A 16,549-nucleotide genomic window follows, 5' to 3' on the forward strand; every position below is an offset into this window, starting at 1 on the left:
GTGAGGATTAAAGGGACCAACCGAGAAAAATCAAGTGAACCAAATCATTAAAGGTTGCCAAGTTCTCTGAAGAGAATGAACAAGATCAGAAAGGGGAGGCCCTCTTTCTAAAGATGCTCACAGAAGGCCTGTCCTAAGAGTAATATCAATGCTAAGACTTGAAGGATGAGAAAGAACCTCTTATATCAAGAACAGGAAGAATGGATAGAGGGAAGAGCTGTGCAGACTACCTGATGTGTGAAGAGTTTGGCATATTCAAGAAGACAAGGTTTTAGCAAAATGATCAGGGCATGTGTGGCACCAGTTGGGATTGTAGAGATCGATGGGCCAGATCATTCAATTTCATCCTAAGTGAGAAGAGGTGACTGAAGGGTTTTCAATGTAGAAATGACATGTTTGATTCCTATTATAAGATGACGGTGAACTTCTGGCTACTGAGAGAAAATGGGTTCTAAAGGGACCAAAGTGGAAGTAGACAGCATGTTGGAAACTGCCAGCAGCCCAAGTTGGAGATGATGGTGGCCCGGAGAGGGTGGTGATAATGGAAATGAAAGTGGATTGAAGATATATTTTGGGAAGAAAATCAGTGAACTGCTAATGGATTAGATGCAAGGATAATGGACAGGGAGGAGTCAGGGGGTAGCTTCCTGGCTTGAATAGCTGAGTTAGTGGTGCCATTTACTGGAATGAGAATAGGTCTGGAATGGAAAAATCTAAAACTCTATTTAATATTAACATTTGCACTATGTGTGAGATGTGCAACTAGAAATTTCAAGTAGATGGTTTTATATATGGACTGAAGCTCTGGATGGTCATACCTCAGTTCAGTTCAGTCACTCAGTCATGTCTGACTGCATGGACTGCAGCATGCCAGGCCTCCCTGTCCATCACCAACTCCTGGAGTGTACTCAAACTCATGTCCATTGAGTTGGTGATGCCATCCAACCATCTCATCCTCTGTCGTCCCCTTCTCCTCCCACCTTCAATCTTTTCCAACAACAGGGTCTTTTCCAGTGAGTCAACTCTTTGCATGAGGTGGCCAAAGTATTGGAGTTTCAGCTTCAGCATCAGTCCTTCCAATGAATATTCAGGGCTGATTTCCTTTAGGATGGACTGGTTTGATCTCCTTGCAGTCCAAGTGATTCTCAAGAGTCTTCTCCAACACCACAGTTTAAAAGCATCAATTCTTTGGTGCTCAGCTTTCTTCATAGTCCAACTGTCACATCCATGCATGACTACTGGAAAAACCAAAGCTTTGACTAGATGGACCTTTGTTGACAAAGTAATATCTCTGCTTTTTAATATGTTGTCTAGGTTGGTCATAGCTTTTCTTCCAAGGAGTAAGCGTCTTTTCATTTCATGGCTGCAGTCACCATCTGCAGTGATTTTGGAGCCCTCCAAAATAAGGTCTGTCACTGTTTCCACTGTTTCCCCATCTATTTGCCATGAAGTGATGGTCATACCTGGAGCTGTACATTTGGGAGTGGTCAAAGGAGCAGAAGGTATTTAAAGCTATGGGAAGAAATAATGAAATCTAGAGCTGCACTATTTAATACTGTAGCCACTAGCTACATATAGGTATTAAATTAAAAATTTAGGTCCTTAGGCACAACAGCCAGATTTCCAGCACACAGTAACTGTATGTGGCAGTTGGCTACCTTATTAAATGGTATAGGTGTAGAACATTTTCGTTATTGCAGGAAGGTCTGTTGGACGGTACTGCCCCCAGAGAGAGTACAGCAAAATATGAGGACCCAGGATGAAGTCTTAAGGAATAAGACTCAATATTTAGGGAGTCAGACAGGTGGAAGCACCAGGAATAAATGCTAAGAAAGACCAATCAGGGACTTCCCTGATGGTCCAGTGGCTACGACTCTGTGCTACCAATGCAGGGGACCCAGGTTCAATCCCTGGCCAGGGAACTAGATCCCACATGCTGCAACTAAGAGTTTGCATGCTGCAATGGACCGCCAAACAAATAAGTATTTAAAAGAAAAGAGCAGTTAGTGAGCAATTGGCAACATTACCTGTGGATACTTTATGCAAGCAACAGCTGTAATAAGGTTGACTTTCCAACTAGGACTACAGAGATTGTTAAAATCCTAAATATTCAAAAGCTCCCAGAGTGAAGTTGATACATATTGTTAGATGAGGTCAGTACCTCAAGCTGGAGGAGAGAGAGGATGAATAGGAATAAGAACCCATGGAAATGGAACAGTTGGGACTTCCAGAAGAGCATCATGGAAGTGGATGAACAACCCTAGAAACTGAAAGATGGAAATGTATGTAGCAGAGCGATGGAATGACAAGACAGATTTTAGAAGTGTCACAATGAGAGAATGAGCAAAACATGGCAAAAGATAGGTGTTCCAGGAGGATTAAGAAATAGCACGTGGAGCTAGATGGCCCCTACCAAGAGAATTCCTAACTGGTCTTTTCCTTACCCGAGGCCCAGAGACAAGCTCTTGGAAACCCTGAGCTGATAAAGTTTCCATAGTCGGGCGATGAAGGATTTGTAACATGGAAGACCTTTCAATTTGTAGTGACAATGCACACATCTCAAAGTCAGAAGTGGGATAAAATTAATACGGTTGTGCCTTGGTGTCCATGGGGGATTGATTCCAGGACACCTCCCACCAAGAGACACAAAAATCCACACATGTTCAAGTCCCTTATATACAATGTCATGGGGGACTTCCCTGGAGGTCCAGTGATTAGGAGTCCCACTGCAGGGGGCACAGGTTTGATTCCTAGTCAGGAAACTAAGATCCCACAAGCCAAGTGGCATGGCTGATAAAGTAAAGGAAAATACCATGGTTTTGCATATAATTTATATGCTGCAAACTCAAGTTTTGTTTGGGGAAAGTTGTAAATTTTTTTTTTTTTATATTTTTTGATCCACCATTGGTTGAATCCACAGATATAAGACTGTACTCAGTTCTTAAATTTTGGAGAAATAGAAAGGGTTTATATTTAAAAATTGATGATAATTTCTAATACATTGCAATTAGCAAATATTAAAAACAGTCATTGATTATGGTACAATTTTGTCTTCAAAAATATCAAAACTAGGACTGGAAAGTGAGGAAATGGAGAAATAGTGAATAGATTTTTTGTTTTTTTCACACAGTGAAAATTAGCTGGCCTGCCAGGAGTCTCTTGGCAGAATGAATAATTAAATCCCTCCTGTTTTGCCACTCAGAGCCAGTTACAAAGATGCCTGTGTGAGAAGCTGCTCAGTTGCAAATGTTCATGTGTTCTCAGTCCTGTCTTCTTTGCAACCCCTGGACTGTGGCTCTCCAGGCTCCTCCTCCGTGGAATTTTCCAGGCAAGAACATTGGAGTGGGTTGCCTATTCCTGCTCCAGGGGACCTTCCCGACACAGGGATCGAATCCGTGTCTCTTGTGTCTCCTGCATTTGCAGGTGGATTCTTTACCACTGAGCCAACCGGGAAGCCCAAGTGTAAATCAGTATCTGCTATTCTGAGCACGTCTTGTGGTTTCGCAGCCAGGGTTCTGTAACATTCACCTTTTATTTGGCTCACAGCATCCTTTCCCCTTTTCTCTGGGAACAGTAACCCAAATGTTTTTGGGGAAAGTATCCTTTCTCATCCTCTCGGCTCAGCTCTGTCTCCACCTTCAGCTTTACCAGTGGGTCCTGTTGAGCTTAAGTCCATCCACCTACCTATCCCCTTGGCTACAGAGCCAGTGAGATCTGAAGAGATATTTACTGGGCTTTCTGAAAGAGAGAGGCTTTTCTTTTTGAGAACAACCACTGGAGATGTTCTCTATCCTCCTTTATAGGATATGTAGGAAGAAGGTATGAGGCCTGGAATTGTATCCACAGCTTTTCTTTTGGGGTGGGGGAAGTCTGGGCTTCCTGGGTCCAGCATATGGATCATGAGGATGAGGCTAATACTAAGAATACAAGTGGTAAAATAGACCCTGGGTCCCTGGTGACATCAGTTGAGCCACTAGCCCAAGCTTACCTGACATAGACCTACCTCTCAACTTATTAGTCACGTGAGCCCATAAACATCTTTAGTTAAAGTATGTAGATTTGGGTTTTCTATCATTTGAAAATTAATCATAGTCATCCTGGCTTTTATTTGAAGGCACTATTTCCTTGGACAGCACCTTAATATCACATTTTCTCTTAGTTGCCACACAAGCTCCTCCTTTGTATTCCATCTCAGTTGCTTGGAGGTTGAGTGTCAAAATAGGTGCCTTTCACACCACAACCTTAATTTCATGAATCCCACGGGAATGATGTTTGTTATATCATAACATACCTTCCAAATTTGATGAAAATCAGCTCTCAATCCCAGATTCTCCAATGGATAACTTCCTCTCTCTTTGAGGTAACTTCCAGGCTCTCCTACCCTACCCATGTGAATATGGGGCCTCCCATATCACCTGTGTTTTAAAGTCAGATCATGTGGACTGCCTAGGTGTTTTTCCTGTCTGCTAGAGACTTTGTCTTATTTATTTATTTTTATGTATTTATTTGTCTGCAGTGGGTCTTCATTGCGGCTCTTGGGCTCAGTAGTTGCGGTATGTGGGATATCGGTTCCCTGACCCAGAATCGAACGCAGGGCCCCTGCATTGGGAGCACAGAGTCTTATCCACTCGACCACCAGGGAAGTCCTTAGAGACTTGGTTTTATTGGACATCGTTCCAACACCAGTTGGAACCAGTTGTTGGAACTGTGTGTCCGATAGCTCCCCTAGGAGTAGCAACTGATTTCTCCACCTGTCAGACTTCTGAACTGAAAAACCACAGTTGCCATTCTGTATACAGAGGACATTTTGGAGCATGCCATGTCCTGGCCTACATCAAGAGGGCCTCACTGAAACTTGGGGTGCTGTATCTTGAAATTAATATTTTTTTCTGCAGATGTGGCCAGAAGTTAGGTTAACAGATCTTCTGCTAGCTCTGATTTTAGACTTTAAACTCCATCCTGTTCTTTCCAGTGGTTGTGACCAGTATCCCAACTCTGGAAAAACTGAGGCAGGCACAGTGTTCTCCAGGCCCTCTCCAACATTTATTGCTAGTAGACGTGGGGTCGCAAAGAGTCAGACACAACTGAGCAGCTGAACTGAACTGAACTGAGACAGCCTAAGGATGGCCATTGTGACTGGTGAGATATGACATCTCTTGCTGTCTCTCATTTTTTTCAAAAAATACATTAATTTAGTTGAGTTATTATGTGTTTATTTAGTCACTTGACTCCTTTAGGCAGTGCTGGGTGTGTTTTGCTGCCCGGGTTTCTCTCTAGTAGTGGCAAGCTGGGGCTCCTCTGTGCTGGGTGGTGGGCAGGTGTTCGTTGTGGTGGCCTCTCTTGTTGGGGAGCCCTGGCTGTAGGGTGCGGGACGGGACTAGTCGTGGGTCTCAGGTTTGTTGATCCCTGGCATATGGCATCACCCTGTATGAGGAATTGATAGTTTCCCCTGCATGGCAGGTGGATTGTCCAGCAGTCAGCCACCCAGTAAGCCCTCAGTGGTATTCTGAGGATTAGCGTGTTTGAGACTGTTTTCTCGTGTTTGTATATTTCACTAAACCCTGTGAGTCAGTTTACCTGTTGCAATGGGCTTCAGGCAAGTCTGCGGCTTATGAGTTCTGTTCAGTTACCCACCCGCAGAGATGTCTTGAGGGCAGGTGTCACTGACAGAATATTCAGTGCCCCTCAGCACTGGATCTCAGGTTGCAGTTTCGCAGAATGCCCACAAGCGGCAGCACATTGCCTGCCCACCTTGGCTTGCTCAGGCAACCACAGCCTTAGAGAAAGGTGATTAGAGTGCTGCAAAGAGTATAATCAATCTGATTTCGGTGTTGACCATCTGGTGATGTCCATGTGTAGAGTCTTCTCTTGTGTTGTTGGAAGAGGGTCTTTGCTATGACCAGTGCATTTTCTTGGCAAAACTCTATTAGTCTCTGCCCTGCTTCATTCTGCATTCCAAGGCCAAATTTGCCTGTTACTCCAGGTGTTTCTTGACTTCCTATTTTTGCATTCCAGTCCCCTATAATGAAAAGGACATCTTTTTTGGGTGTTAGTTCTAAAAGGTCTTGTAGGTCTTCATAAAACCGTTCAACTTCAGTTTCTTCAGCGTTACTGGTTGGGGCATAGACTTGGATTACTGTGATATTGAATGGTTTGCCTTGGAGACGAACAGAGATCATTCTGTCGTTTCTGAGACTGCATCCAAGTACTGCATTTCAGACTCTCTTGTTGACCATGATGGCTACTCCATTTCTTCTGAGGGATTCCTGCCCACAGTAGTAGATATAATGGTCATCTGAGTTAAATTCACCCATTCCAGTCCATTTTAGTTCGTTGATTCCTAGAATGTCGACGTTCACTCTTGCCATCTCTTGTTTGACCACTTCCAATTTGCCTTGATTCATGGACCTGACATTCCAGGTTCCTATGCAATATTGCTCTTTACAGCATCGGATCTTATCACCAGTGACATCCACAACTGGGTATTGTTTTTGCTTTGGCTCCATCCCTTCATTCTTTCTGGAGTTATTTCTCCACTGATCTCCAGTAGCATATTGGGCACCTAATGACCTGGGGAGTTCCTCTTTCAGTATCCTATCATTTTGCCTTTTCATACTGTTCATGGGGTTCTCAAGGCAAGAATACTGAAGTGGCTTGCCATTGCCTTCTCCAGTGGACTACATTCTGTCAGACCTCTCCACCATGACCCACCCATCTTGGGTTGCCCCGCAGGCATGGCTTGGTTTCATTGAGTTAGACAAGGCTGTGGTCCTAGTGTGATTAGACTGACTAGTTTTCTGTGAGTATGGTTTCAGTGTGTCTGCCCTCTGATGCCCTCTTGCATCACCTACCATCTGACTTGGGTTTCTCTTACCTTGGGCATGGGGTATCTCTTCACGGCTGCTCCAGCAAAGCACAGCCACTGCTCCTTACCTTGGACGAGGGGTATCTCCTTACCACCACCGTTCCTGACCTTCAGATTGATTATATTCTTTGCAGCCAAAGATGGAGAAGCTCTATATGGTCAACAAAAACAAGACCAGTAGCTGACTGTGGCTCAGATCATGAACTCCTTAACCAAATTCAGACTCAAATCGAAGAAAATAGGGAAAACCGCTAGACCATTCAAGTGTGACCTAAATCAAATCCCTTATGTGAAGGGTTAATGCAGCCACAATAGGGAAAGTGGAGATGTGCCTGCAAATGGGGCTCTCTGCTCGGGCTGAACGTACTTGCAAGCGAGGCGTTCTGCCAAGGAGTCTGGACATAGCCTTGAGTTTGATGGTCCCTTGCAAACGAGGGAACATTCCCTTCTTGTGATAAGAAGAAGGAGGAGGGCTCTGGACAGACTCTGCAGTAAGCAGAAATTTCACTCCCTTTTGCTGTATGATAACATTTATGCACATGCGCTATACTGAAAAGGCTTGGTCATACAGTCTGGAATTCCGCCCAGGGGGGCTATATAAAAGTGAACTGCAAGCTTGCTTGCTTGCGCAGTTCTTTTTCCTCTGGCCAGAGTGGTGTCTGTCTTTTGTGTGTGTGTTGTCTTTGTGTCATTTCACTGGCAATCTCCAACATCTGGCGCCCAACGTGGGGCTCGAGTGAAACCGAAAGGGTGAGTAACCCCGGGGGGATTTTAAATCCATAGCAGGGGAACTTTTGGGAAAATCATGGGGAATTCCTCACCCTAGCTGGGGAACTTTCAGGAAATCATGGGGAATTCCTCATCATTACGGACACAGTACATGGAGTTAGTCAAAGGACTTCTCCACTCCATAGGTGTTAAGGTCTCGACTCGTCGATTGAGTGAGCTCTTTCGCTTGGTGGAGAAATATTGTCATTGGTTTCAATATCAAACTAAGTTACAGTTAAATTTGAAGGAATGGAAAATAATTCAAAAAGAATTGAGAAAGCATCAGAAGGGTAATGTGATCCCTTTGAAGTTATGGACTTTATGTAATGCTATAACACAGGCTTTGACTTTGCTATCTACTGATAATGAGAGTAAATCTAATGCTTCAGTGAAGGAAGAGGCAATTTATGAGGATGTGCCAAACGTTGGTGGGGCTTCTGTGTTGCCTGAAGGCAAGGATACAGGTGAGCCTCCTCCTGTAAATGGTGAAACATCTGATAGTTCAGAATCAGATTCAGAGGCTTCTTTGGTTTCGTCAGAGGAGGGTAAAGAGATTAAAGAAATGACCCATCTATTCCAGGAATGGTGGAAATCCCGTAGGGAGGAGAAGAGATCTGCGCCTTCTGCTCCTCCTTGTGCTTCTCTTTTCCCCACTGCGGTTGGTCGACCCGATGTGGGCAGGGAACATTGTCAGTTCACCTTTCCTTTGTCTATGCTTCATGATGATGACTCGCCTGCTCCCCCTGGTGGTTTTATCGATCCTCCACAATTGTTTCCCATCCAGAGACAGCAAAATGACAATGTGATAAATGTTCAATACACTCCTTTGGAATATAAATTTTTTTAAAGATCTTAAAGCTACAGTAGCGCAGTACGGTCCTCAATCTCCCTTTGTTTTGGCTATGCTGGAATCATTGGGAAAAGGCAAATTAATCATTCCATTAGATTGGGAATCTATTGCCCAAGCTGTCTTGGAGGGTTCTCAATGGTTGCAACTCCTAGCTGGTGGGAAGAAGAAGCTAGAAAGCAGGCTCGGATTAATGAAGGACAGAATCCCCCTGGTTCTCTCGAGGATAAGTTAATGGGAGAGGGCCATTATCGGGCTTAAAGAGAACAGGCTCAGTACTCTGATCAGGACTTACAACAAGTCCTCCAGGTCTTTTTACGAGCATGGCATCGTGTGGTGCCTACTGGCCACACCCAGCCCTCCTTTGTTAAAACAATGCAAGGCCCCAATGAGCCATATACTGATTTTCTAGCAAGATTGAGGGTAGCTATGGAATGAGCTGTAGGGAGGGATGAAATTTCAGAGATATTATTACAAACTTTAGCATTTGAAAATGCAAATACTGAATGCAAACGTATACTGGGACCATTAAAAGGACAGGGTGCATCTATAGCTGAATATATCAGAGCCTGCTCGGGAGTAGGAAGAACAGAGCATCAGGCTAATGTCTTTGCTACAGCCTTGGCCAAAGCTATGAGACCACAAAAGGGAGGTAACTGCTTCCATTGTCGAAAACCTGGTCATATGAAAAGAGAATGTTGGAAATTAAAAGCTGATCAAGGTGCAATTCCTAAAGACAGATCTCTTGCTGGGAGGAATAAGACTTCTCCTGGACCTTGCCGTCGATGCGGGAAGGGGCTTCACTGGACTAATGAGTGCAAATCTAAAACAGACAAAATGGGCAGCCCGATACCAGGAAACTGTCTTGCAGGCCTAAGTCCTTGGGGCCCAGAAACAATACCGGGGACTTTTCCTCCTTGCCCTCCTTCCCTCCCAGCAACAGTTACCAGTCAATGCCTCATTAAAAGGACCTCAAATGATGATTTCAGACTTATGGTCTGCTACTTCAGGAACTGCTGCTGCTGATTTGCCACTAGCTGAGAATGTTCTTTTGTCACCAGGAGGAGGCATTTACAAATTAAAAACAAATGTATTTGGACCACTGCCTAAAGGCACCTTTGGCTTAATATTAGGCCGTAGCAGTGCGGCTTTGAGAGGTCTAACCATAATTCCTGGGGTAATAGACTCCAACTATGTTGGGAAAATTTTGATTATGGTTTCTACTTCTACCACGCTTTCATTATTAGCTGGGGAACATATTGCTCAAATACTTCTCCTACCTTATCATCCCTTTTTGGCTCTTCCTAATGAACGAACAGGAGGATTTGGAAGTACTGGGCAACATATATTTTGGGAAATGCTTATCAAAGATTCTCGCCCTGTTCTCTCCTTAATTGTACAAGGAAAAAACTTTGAGGGACTAGTAGACACAGGGGCAGATGTTTCAGTTATTTCTTCTCAACAATGGCCCCAAGATTGGAAAAAAGAAAAAAGCCCTCTAATGCTGACGGGACTGGGCTCTAATGCAGATGTCTGGAAGAGTACCCATCCCTTGCAATGCCAGTTCCATAATGGAAGATCAGTGTCTGTTACCTTTTATATTGTAAACATACCTATTAATATTTGGGGAAGAGATCTTCTCTCTCCTTTGGGGGCTTTTGTAACCATTCCACCGGAAAACTAGTAGCCACTGCTCAAATTCTTCGAGCACTCCCATTAAAATGGTTAACTAATACTCCAAAATGGGTTGAGCAGTGGCCATTACCACAAATGAAGCTCGAGGCGTTAGAACAATTAGTACAAGAACAACTCCAACTTGGTCATATAGAACCCTCTACCTCCCCCTGGAATTCTGTTTTTGTTATAAAAAAGAAATCTGGAAAATGAAGAATGTTAACCGATTTACGAGAAGTTAATAAATGTATTGAACCTATGGGAACATTACAATTGGGACTCCCCTCTCCAGCTTATTCCTCAGAATTGGTCCTTAATGGTGCTAGATCTTGAGGACTGTTTTTTTGCCATTCCCCTACAATTGCAAGATAGAGATAAATTTGCTTTTACAATTCCTGTTCTTAATCATTCTCAGCCTGTTAAGCGTTATCAATGGACAGTCTTACCACAGGGAATGACAAATAGTCCTACTTTATGTCAAGAATTCATAGCTCGCTCTTTACAATCTCTCCGTCAAGAATACCCCAATTATATTCTATATCATTATATGGATGATCTCCTATTAGCAGCTCCTAGTATTGTTGAACGTGAGGAATTCTTTCTAAAAGTACAGGAGGCTTTAAGACTATACAATCTGCAAATAGCCCCGGAAAAAATTCAAAAGGACTTTCCTATTTTGTATTTAGGGACAATATTGGAACAACATAGAATAAGGCCCCCAAAGTTGCAATTCAGAAGAGACCACCTCAAAACCTTAAATGATTTTCAAGTTATTGGGAGATATCAATTGGCTACGCCTGGTACTTGGGATTCCTACTTTTCAATTACGACATTTGTTTTCTACTTTAGAGAGAGATACAGCTCTGGATAGCCCCCGGACTTTAACCCCATTGGCTTTACAGGAACTTCAATTTGTTGAGCAACGACTAAATGACAGTTTTTTGATTTACTTACATGCGTCTCAACCTATTTTGTTTATACTATTTCATACCCCTTATTCTCCATCTGGTGTAACTGCTCAAGAAAAAGGATTAATAGAATGGGTTTTCTTACCTAACAGCTTTTCTGAAAAATTGGCTACATATATGGATAAATTAGCCTTCCTCATACAGAAAGGTCGCCATCGTATTTTACAACTGTCAGGATGTGAACCACACCAGATTGTTACTCAGTTAACAACTGCTCAAATATCTCGATGTTAACAATTTAATGAAAACTGGCAAATTTCTCTTGCCTCATTTCCTGGTTCATTTTGTAATCACTATCCATCATCTAAATTGATTGATTTTCTTCGGACTAACTCTATGATATCTCAATCCCCAATTTCAGATGTTCCAGTTAAGGGACCCACTATTTTTACAGATGCAAATAAAAATACCACTGGATGTTGGACCCCGGAAAGTTCCAAGGTTCTCCCCCATTCATTTTCTTCTGTACAGCCCGCTGAATTGTGGGCTATCTATTTAGTTTTGCAAGATTTTCCCCAACTTCCTATTAAGATTGTTTCAGATTCTCGATATGCTGTTCTCTCTTGCCTACAGCTTCCCCATGTCTCCCTTCCACTGACCCTTAAAACAGCTATTGATAAATTGTTTTACCAAGTACAACAATTGCTCTTGCAGTGTTCAGAATTAATTTTCTTTACTCACATTCGTGCACATTCCGCCCTTCCTGGACCCTTATCATTCGGAAATGCTACAATTGATGCCTTACTTTATCCTATAGAAGCAGCAAAACAAGAACATCTCTTACAGCATACCAACTCCAGAGGGTTACAGAAATCTCATGCTATTACTCGAAAACAAGCTCAAAATATTGTTCGCTCTTGTTCCATATGTGCACCTTTTACTTTGCCATTTACCCCACCAGGTGTCAATGTAAGAGGACAACAAGCAAATCAGATATGGCAAATGGATGTAATTTATGTACATCATACTATAGATACATGCACACGTTTTCAGTGGGCCACTGCATTATATTCTGAAAAGGCTGATGCTGTTATTACTCATTTGTTATCTTGTTTTGCAGTTATGGGATTACCAATTGAATTGAAAACTGATAATGCACCTGCCTACCAATCCGCGAAATTAGCTCACTTTTTATCCCAATATCATATAACTCATACTTTTGGTATTCCTTATAATAGTCAAGGGCAAGCTATCATTGAAAGAGCTAATCATACCTTGCGTGAATATCTTGAAAAAATAAAAAAGGGGGAACAGGAGAGACTTATGAAACCTAAAGACATTTTGAATAAAACCTTACTTACCCTAAATTTTTTGAATATTTGGAGCAAGGGAAATCTATCAGCAGCAGAGTTGCATTTTCAAGGGAAAGAAGAAGACAAGAAGATCTTGAATATGCCTATTTGGTATAAAGATAAAGAGAAAGGTTGGATCCCAGCATCATTAATATATCTGGGACGAAGGTATGCTTTCATTTCTGTTAATAATTACAGGTTTTGGACCCCAGCGAGATTGATCAAAATCAACAATGGCTGATCCCTTTGTTCAAAAATTCGAAGAGCTTACTATGCAGAGAAGCTTTATTTTTTGTACAAGGGAAGCAACACCTCCTACGTGGGGTCAAATGAAGAAGTTGACCCAGGAAGCAGAAAAGACGTTACTGAAAGCGGGACAGCCTCTGAATCCTACCAATCTTTTGCTTGCCATGATGGCGGTGGTAACGTGTCAGGTAATCGATGTATCGGCAAGTAATCATACATATTGGGCATATATACCTAATCCCCCATTAGTTTCTTGAGGGGAGCCAGAAGTGCAGGTATGCACTAATGAGACTGCCTTCTTTCCCCCACCAGCTTGCGGGGGAACAGAACAACTATCTCATCATAAACAACAATATAATGTTAGTAATTTGACCATTGCAGCAGAAGCTATTCCTTTGTGCATAGGAGGACACCCCTTTTGTCTGTCCACCAAGGAACATCCTCATCATTCCTATAATACATGGGGGGTAAAGTATAATAATCACCATTTTGCTACTTTTACTGTGCTTGTTTCCACCAGAGGCTTTAACACCTTGACAGAACCGATAGACATTCATAATGGAAAACACATGTCGCTATGTCCTGGTGACTTTTTTGTTCCTTCTCTAGAATCTTTGGAGTGGGAACGTTGCTGAGGTCATCGACCCTTTAAAGTCATGAATTATTCTGGGGCCATCATTGTAGATTGGAGTCCAGATCATGGGCAATTCTTAGAAAAAATGGTCAAATAAGTCTCTTAGGTGGCATCGTGCAAATAGCACTTTGATGGGCAATGGTAATGAAACAGTTAACTGGCAGCAGTTTGCACTTGTCCCTCCTCAATTACAATTGCAAGGATATCCGCACATTCAAGGCGATATTTGGAAACTATGGGCAGTTTCTGGTAATCTCACTGTCTGGTCAGGAAACTATACTTTGGATACTGGCGACTCTTCGGGTCCATTTCATGTTAATTTACATGTTAATAAATCTTATTCTGCAATGGCATGTGTAAAATATCCTTTTGCATTGTTATATGGGAATTGGACCTGGAATGATACTGTGGGGTGTGTGTCATGTGATTATTGTAATCTAACTCAATGTGTAAATCAGTCTTGGTGGAAAGAATTTGAAAGACGAGACTGTAACTCCAATTTTTCGTTAGTAATTGTTAAAGCTTGGACAGAAGTATGGTTGCCTATAAATCTGACTAGACCATGGTCAGATTCTTTTGCTGTTTCTCATCTAGTAACCGCTGTACAGACTTTGCTACAGTGATCTCGACGTATGCTTGGTGTGGTCATTGCTTCGATTCTAGCAGTTGCGTCAGTAACTGCAACAGTGGCGGTAGCAGGCCTCGCGTTACACCAAGGAATTCAAACAGCTGATTTTGTTCGGGACTGGCATAAAGACTCTCATTTGTTATGGCAACAACAGCGAGATTTGGATGCACAACTTGCTACCAACGTGCTCAATCTTCAACACACCGTTTCCTGGCTTGGAGATCAATTAGCTGTTTTATCTACACGAAGTGTGTTGAAATGTGATTGGAGTTCTTCTCAGTTTTGTATAACACCTGTACCATTTAACATGAGTGAGGGATGGAAAAGAGTAAAACGATCTTTGACTGGACATCAAAATCTCACTACAGAAATTATGGACCTGGAACGACAAATTTTGTGTACTTTTAGCAGGACTTTACCTGACATTGTGGGGTCTGATTTGTTGAAAAGTCTTCAAGAAGGATTGAATAACTTAAATCCATTAGGGCATGTATCCACACTAATTGGGACGACCTTTGGGAACACTATGTTTATATTACTTTTATGTTGTGTTGCTTTTCTAGTCTTCCAGCAATGGCGGAAAGGGAAACAACTAAAGCGTGAAGCAGAGAAGATCCAGACCATGCTACAGTTTATTAAAGCAAATGAAAAAGTGGGAGATGAGGGTTAATGCAGCCACAATAGGGAAAGTGGAGATGTGCCTGCAAACGGGGCTTTCTGCTCGGGCTGAACGTACTTGCAAGCGAGGCATTCTGCCAAGGAGTCTGGACATAGCCTTGAGTTTGATGGCCCCTTGCAAACGAGGGAACATTCCCTTCTTGTGATAAGAAGAAGGAGGAGGGCTCTGGACAGACTCTGCAGTAAGCAGAAATTTCACTCCCTTTTGCTGTATGATAACATTTATGCACATGCGCTATACTGAAAAGGCTTGGTCATACAGTCTGGAATTCCGCCCAGGGGGGCTATATAAAAGTGAACCGCAAGCTTGCTTGCTTGCACAGTTCTTTTTCCTCTGGCCAGAGTGATGTCTGTCTTTTGTGTGTGTTGTCTTTGTGTCATTTCACTCGCAATCTCCAACACTTATGCTTATACAGTGGAAGTGAGAAATAGCTTTAAGGGCCTAGATGTGATAGATAGAGTGCCTGATGAACTATGGAATGAGGTTTGTGACATTGTGCAGGAGACAGGGATCAAGACTATCCCCATGGAAAAGAAATGCAAAAAAGCAAAATGGCTGTTTGGGGAGGCCTTACAAATCACTGTGAAAAGAAGAGAGGTGAAAAGCAAAGGAGAAAAGGAAAGATATAAGCATCTGAATGTAGAGTTCCAAAGAATAACAAGAAGAGATAAGAAAGCCTCCTTCAGCGATCAATGCAAAGAAATAGAGGAAAACAACAGAATGAGAAAGACTAGAGATCTCTAAGAAAATTAGAGATACCAAGGGAACATTTCATGCAAAGATGGGCTCGATAAAGGACAGAAATTGTATGGACCTAACAGAAGCAGAAGATATTAAGAAGAGGTGGCAAGAATACCCAGAAGAACTGTACAAAAAAGATCTTCATGACCCAGATAATCACAATGATGTGATCACTAATCTAGAGCCAGACATCTTGGAATGTGAAGTCAAGTGGGCCTTAGAAAGCATCACTGTGAACAAAGCTAGTGGAGGTGATGGAATTCCAGTTGAGCTGTTTCAAATCCTGAAAGATGATTCTGTGAAAGTGCACTCAATATGCCAGCAAATTTGGAAAACTCAGCAGTGGCCACAGGACTGGAAAAGGTCAGTTTTCATTCCAATCCCAAAGAAAGGCAATGCAAAAGAATGCTCAAACTACCGCACAATTGTACTCATCTCACATGCTAGCAAAGTAATGCTCAAAGTTCTCCAAGCCAGGCTTCAGCAATACGTGAACCGTGAACTCCCTTTTGTTCAAGCTGGTTTTAGAAAAGGCAGAGGAACCAGAGATCAAATTGACAACATCCGCTGGATCATCGAAAAAGCAAGAGAGTTCCAGAAAAACATCTATTACTGCTTTATTGACTATGCCAAAGCCTTTGATTGTGTGGATCACAATAAACTGTGGAAAATTCTGAAAGAAATGGGGATACAAGACCACCTAACCTGCTTCTTGAGAAATCTGTATGCAGGTCAGGAAGCAAGAGTTAGAACTGGACATGGAACAACAGACTGGTTCCAAATAGGAAAAGGAGTACATCAAGGCTGTATATTGTCACCCTGCTTATTTAACTTCTATGCAGAGTACATCATGAGAAACGCTGGACTGGAAGAAACACAAGCTGGAATCAAGATTGCTGGGAGAAATATCAATAACCTCAGATATGCAGATGACACCACCCTTATGGCAGAAAGTGAAGAGGAGCTAAAAAGCCTCTTGATGAAAGTGAAAGAGGAGAGCAAAAAAGTTGGCTTAAAGCTCAACATTCAGAAAACGAAGATCATGGCATCTGGTCCCATCACTTCATGGGAAATAGATGGGGAAACAGTGGAAACAGTGTCAGACTTTTATTTTTGGGGGCTCCAAAATCACTGCAGATGGTGACTGCAGCCATGAAATTAAAAGACGCTTACTCCTTGGAAGAAAAGTTATGACCAACCTAGATAG

General features: G+C 42.5%; 1 non-coding gene across 1 annotated transcript; it reads left to right on the forward strand.

Moving 5' to 3' along the window:
• The first annotated feature begins 1,849 nt into the window (after window positions 1–1,849).
• Window positions 1,850–1,922, forward strand: TRNAG-ACC (transfer RNA glycine (anticodon ACC)). Its single transcript has one exon. It is a non-coding gene; the product is annotated as a tRNA-Gly (tRNA).
• The last annotated feature ends 14,627 nt before the right edge of the window (window positions 1,923–16,549 follow it).

Source organism: Capricornis sumatraensis, chromosome 10 (genome assembly GCF_032405125.1).
Source record: "Capricornis sumatraensis isolate serow.1 chromosome 10, serow.2, whole genome shotgun sequence".
NCBI lineage: Eukaryota > Metazoa > Chordata > Mammalia > Artiodactyla > Bovidae > Capricornis > Capricornis sumatraensis.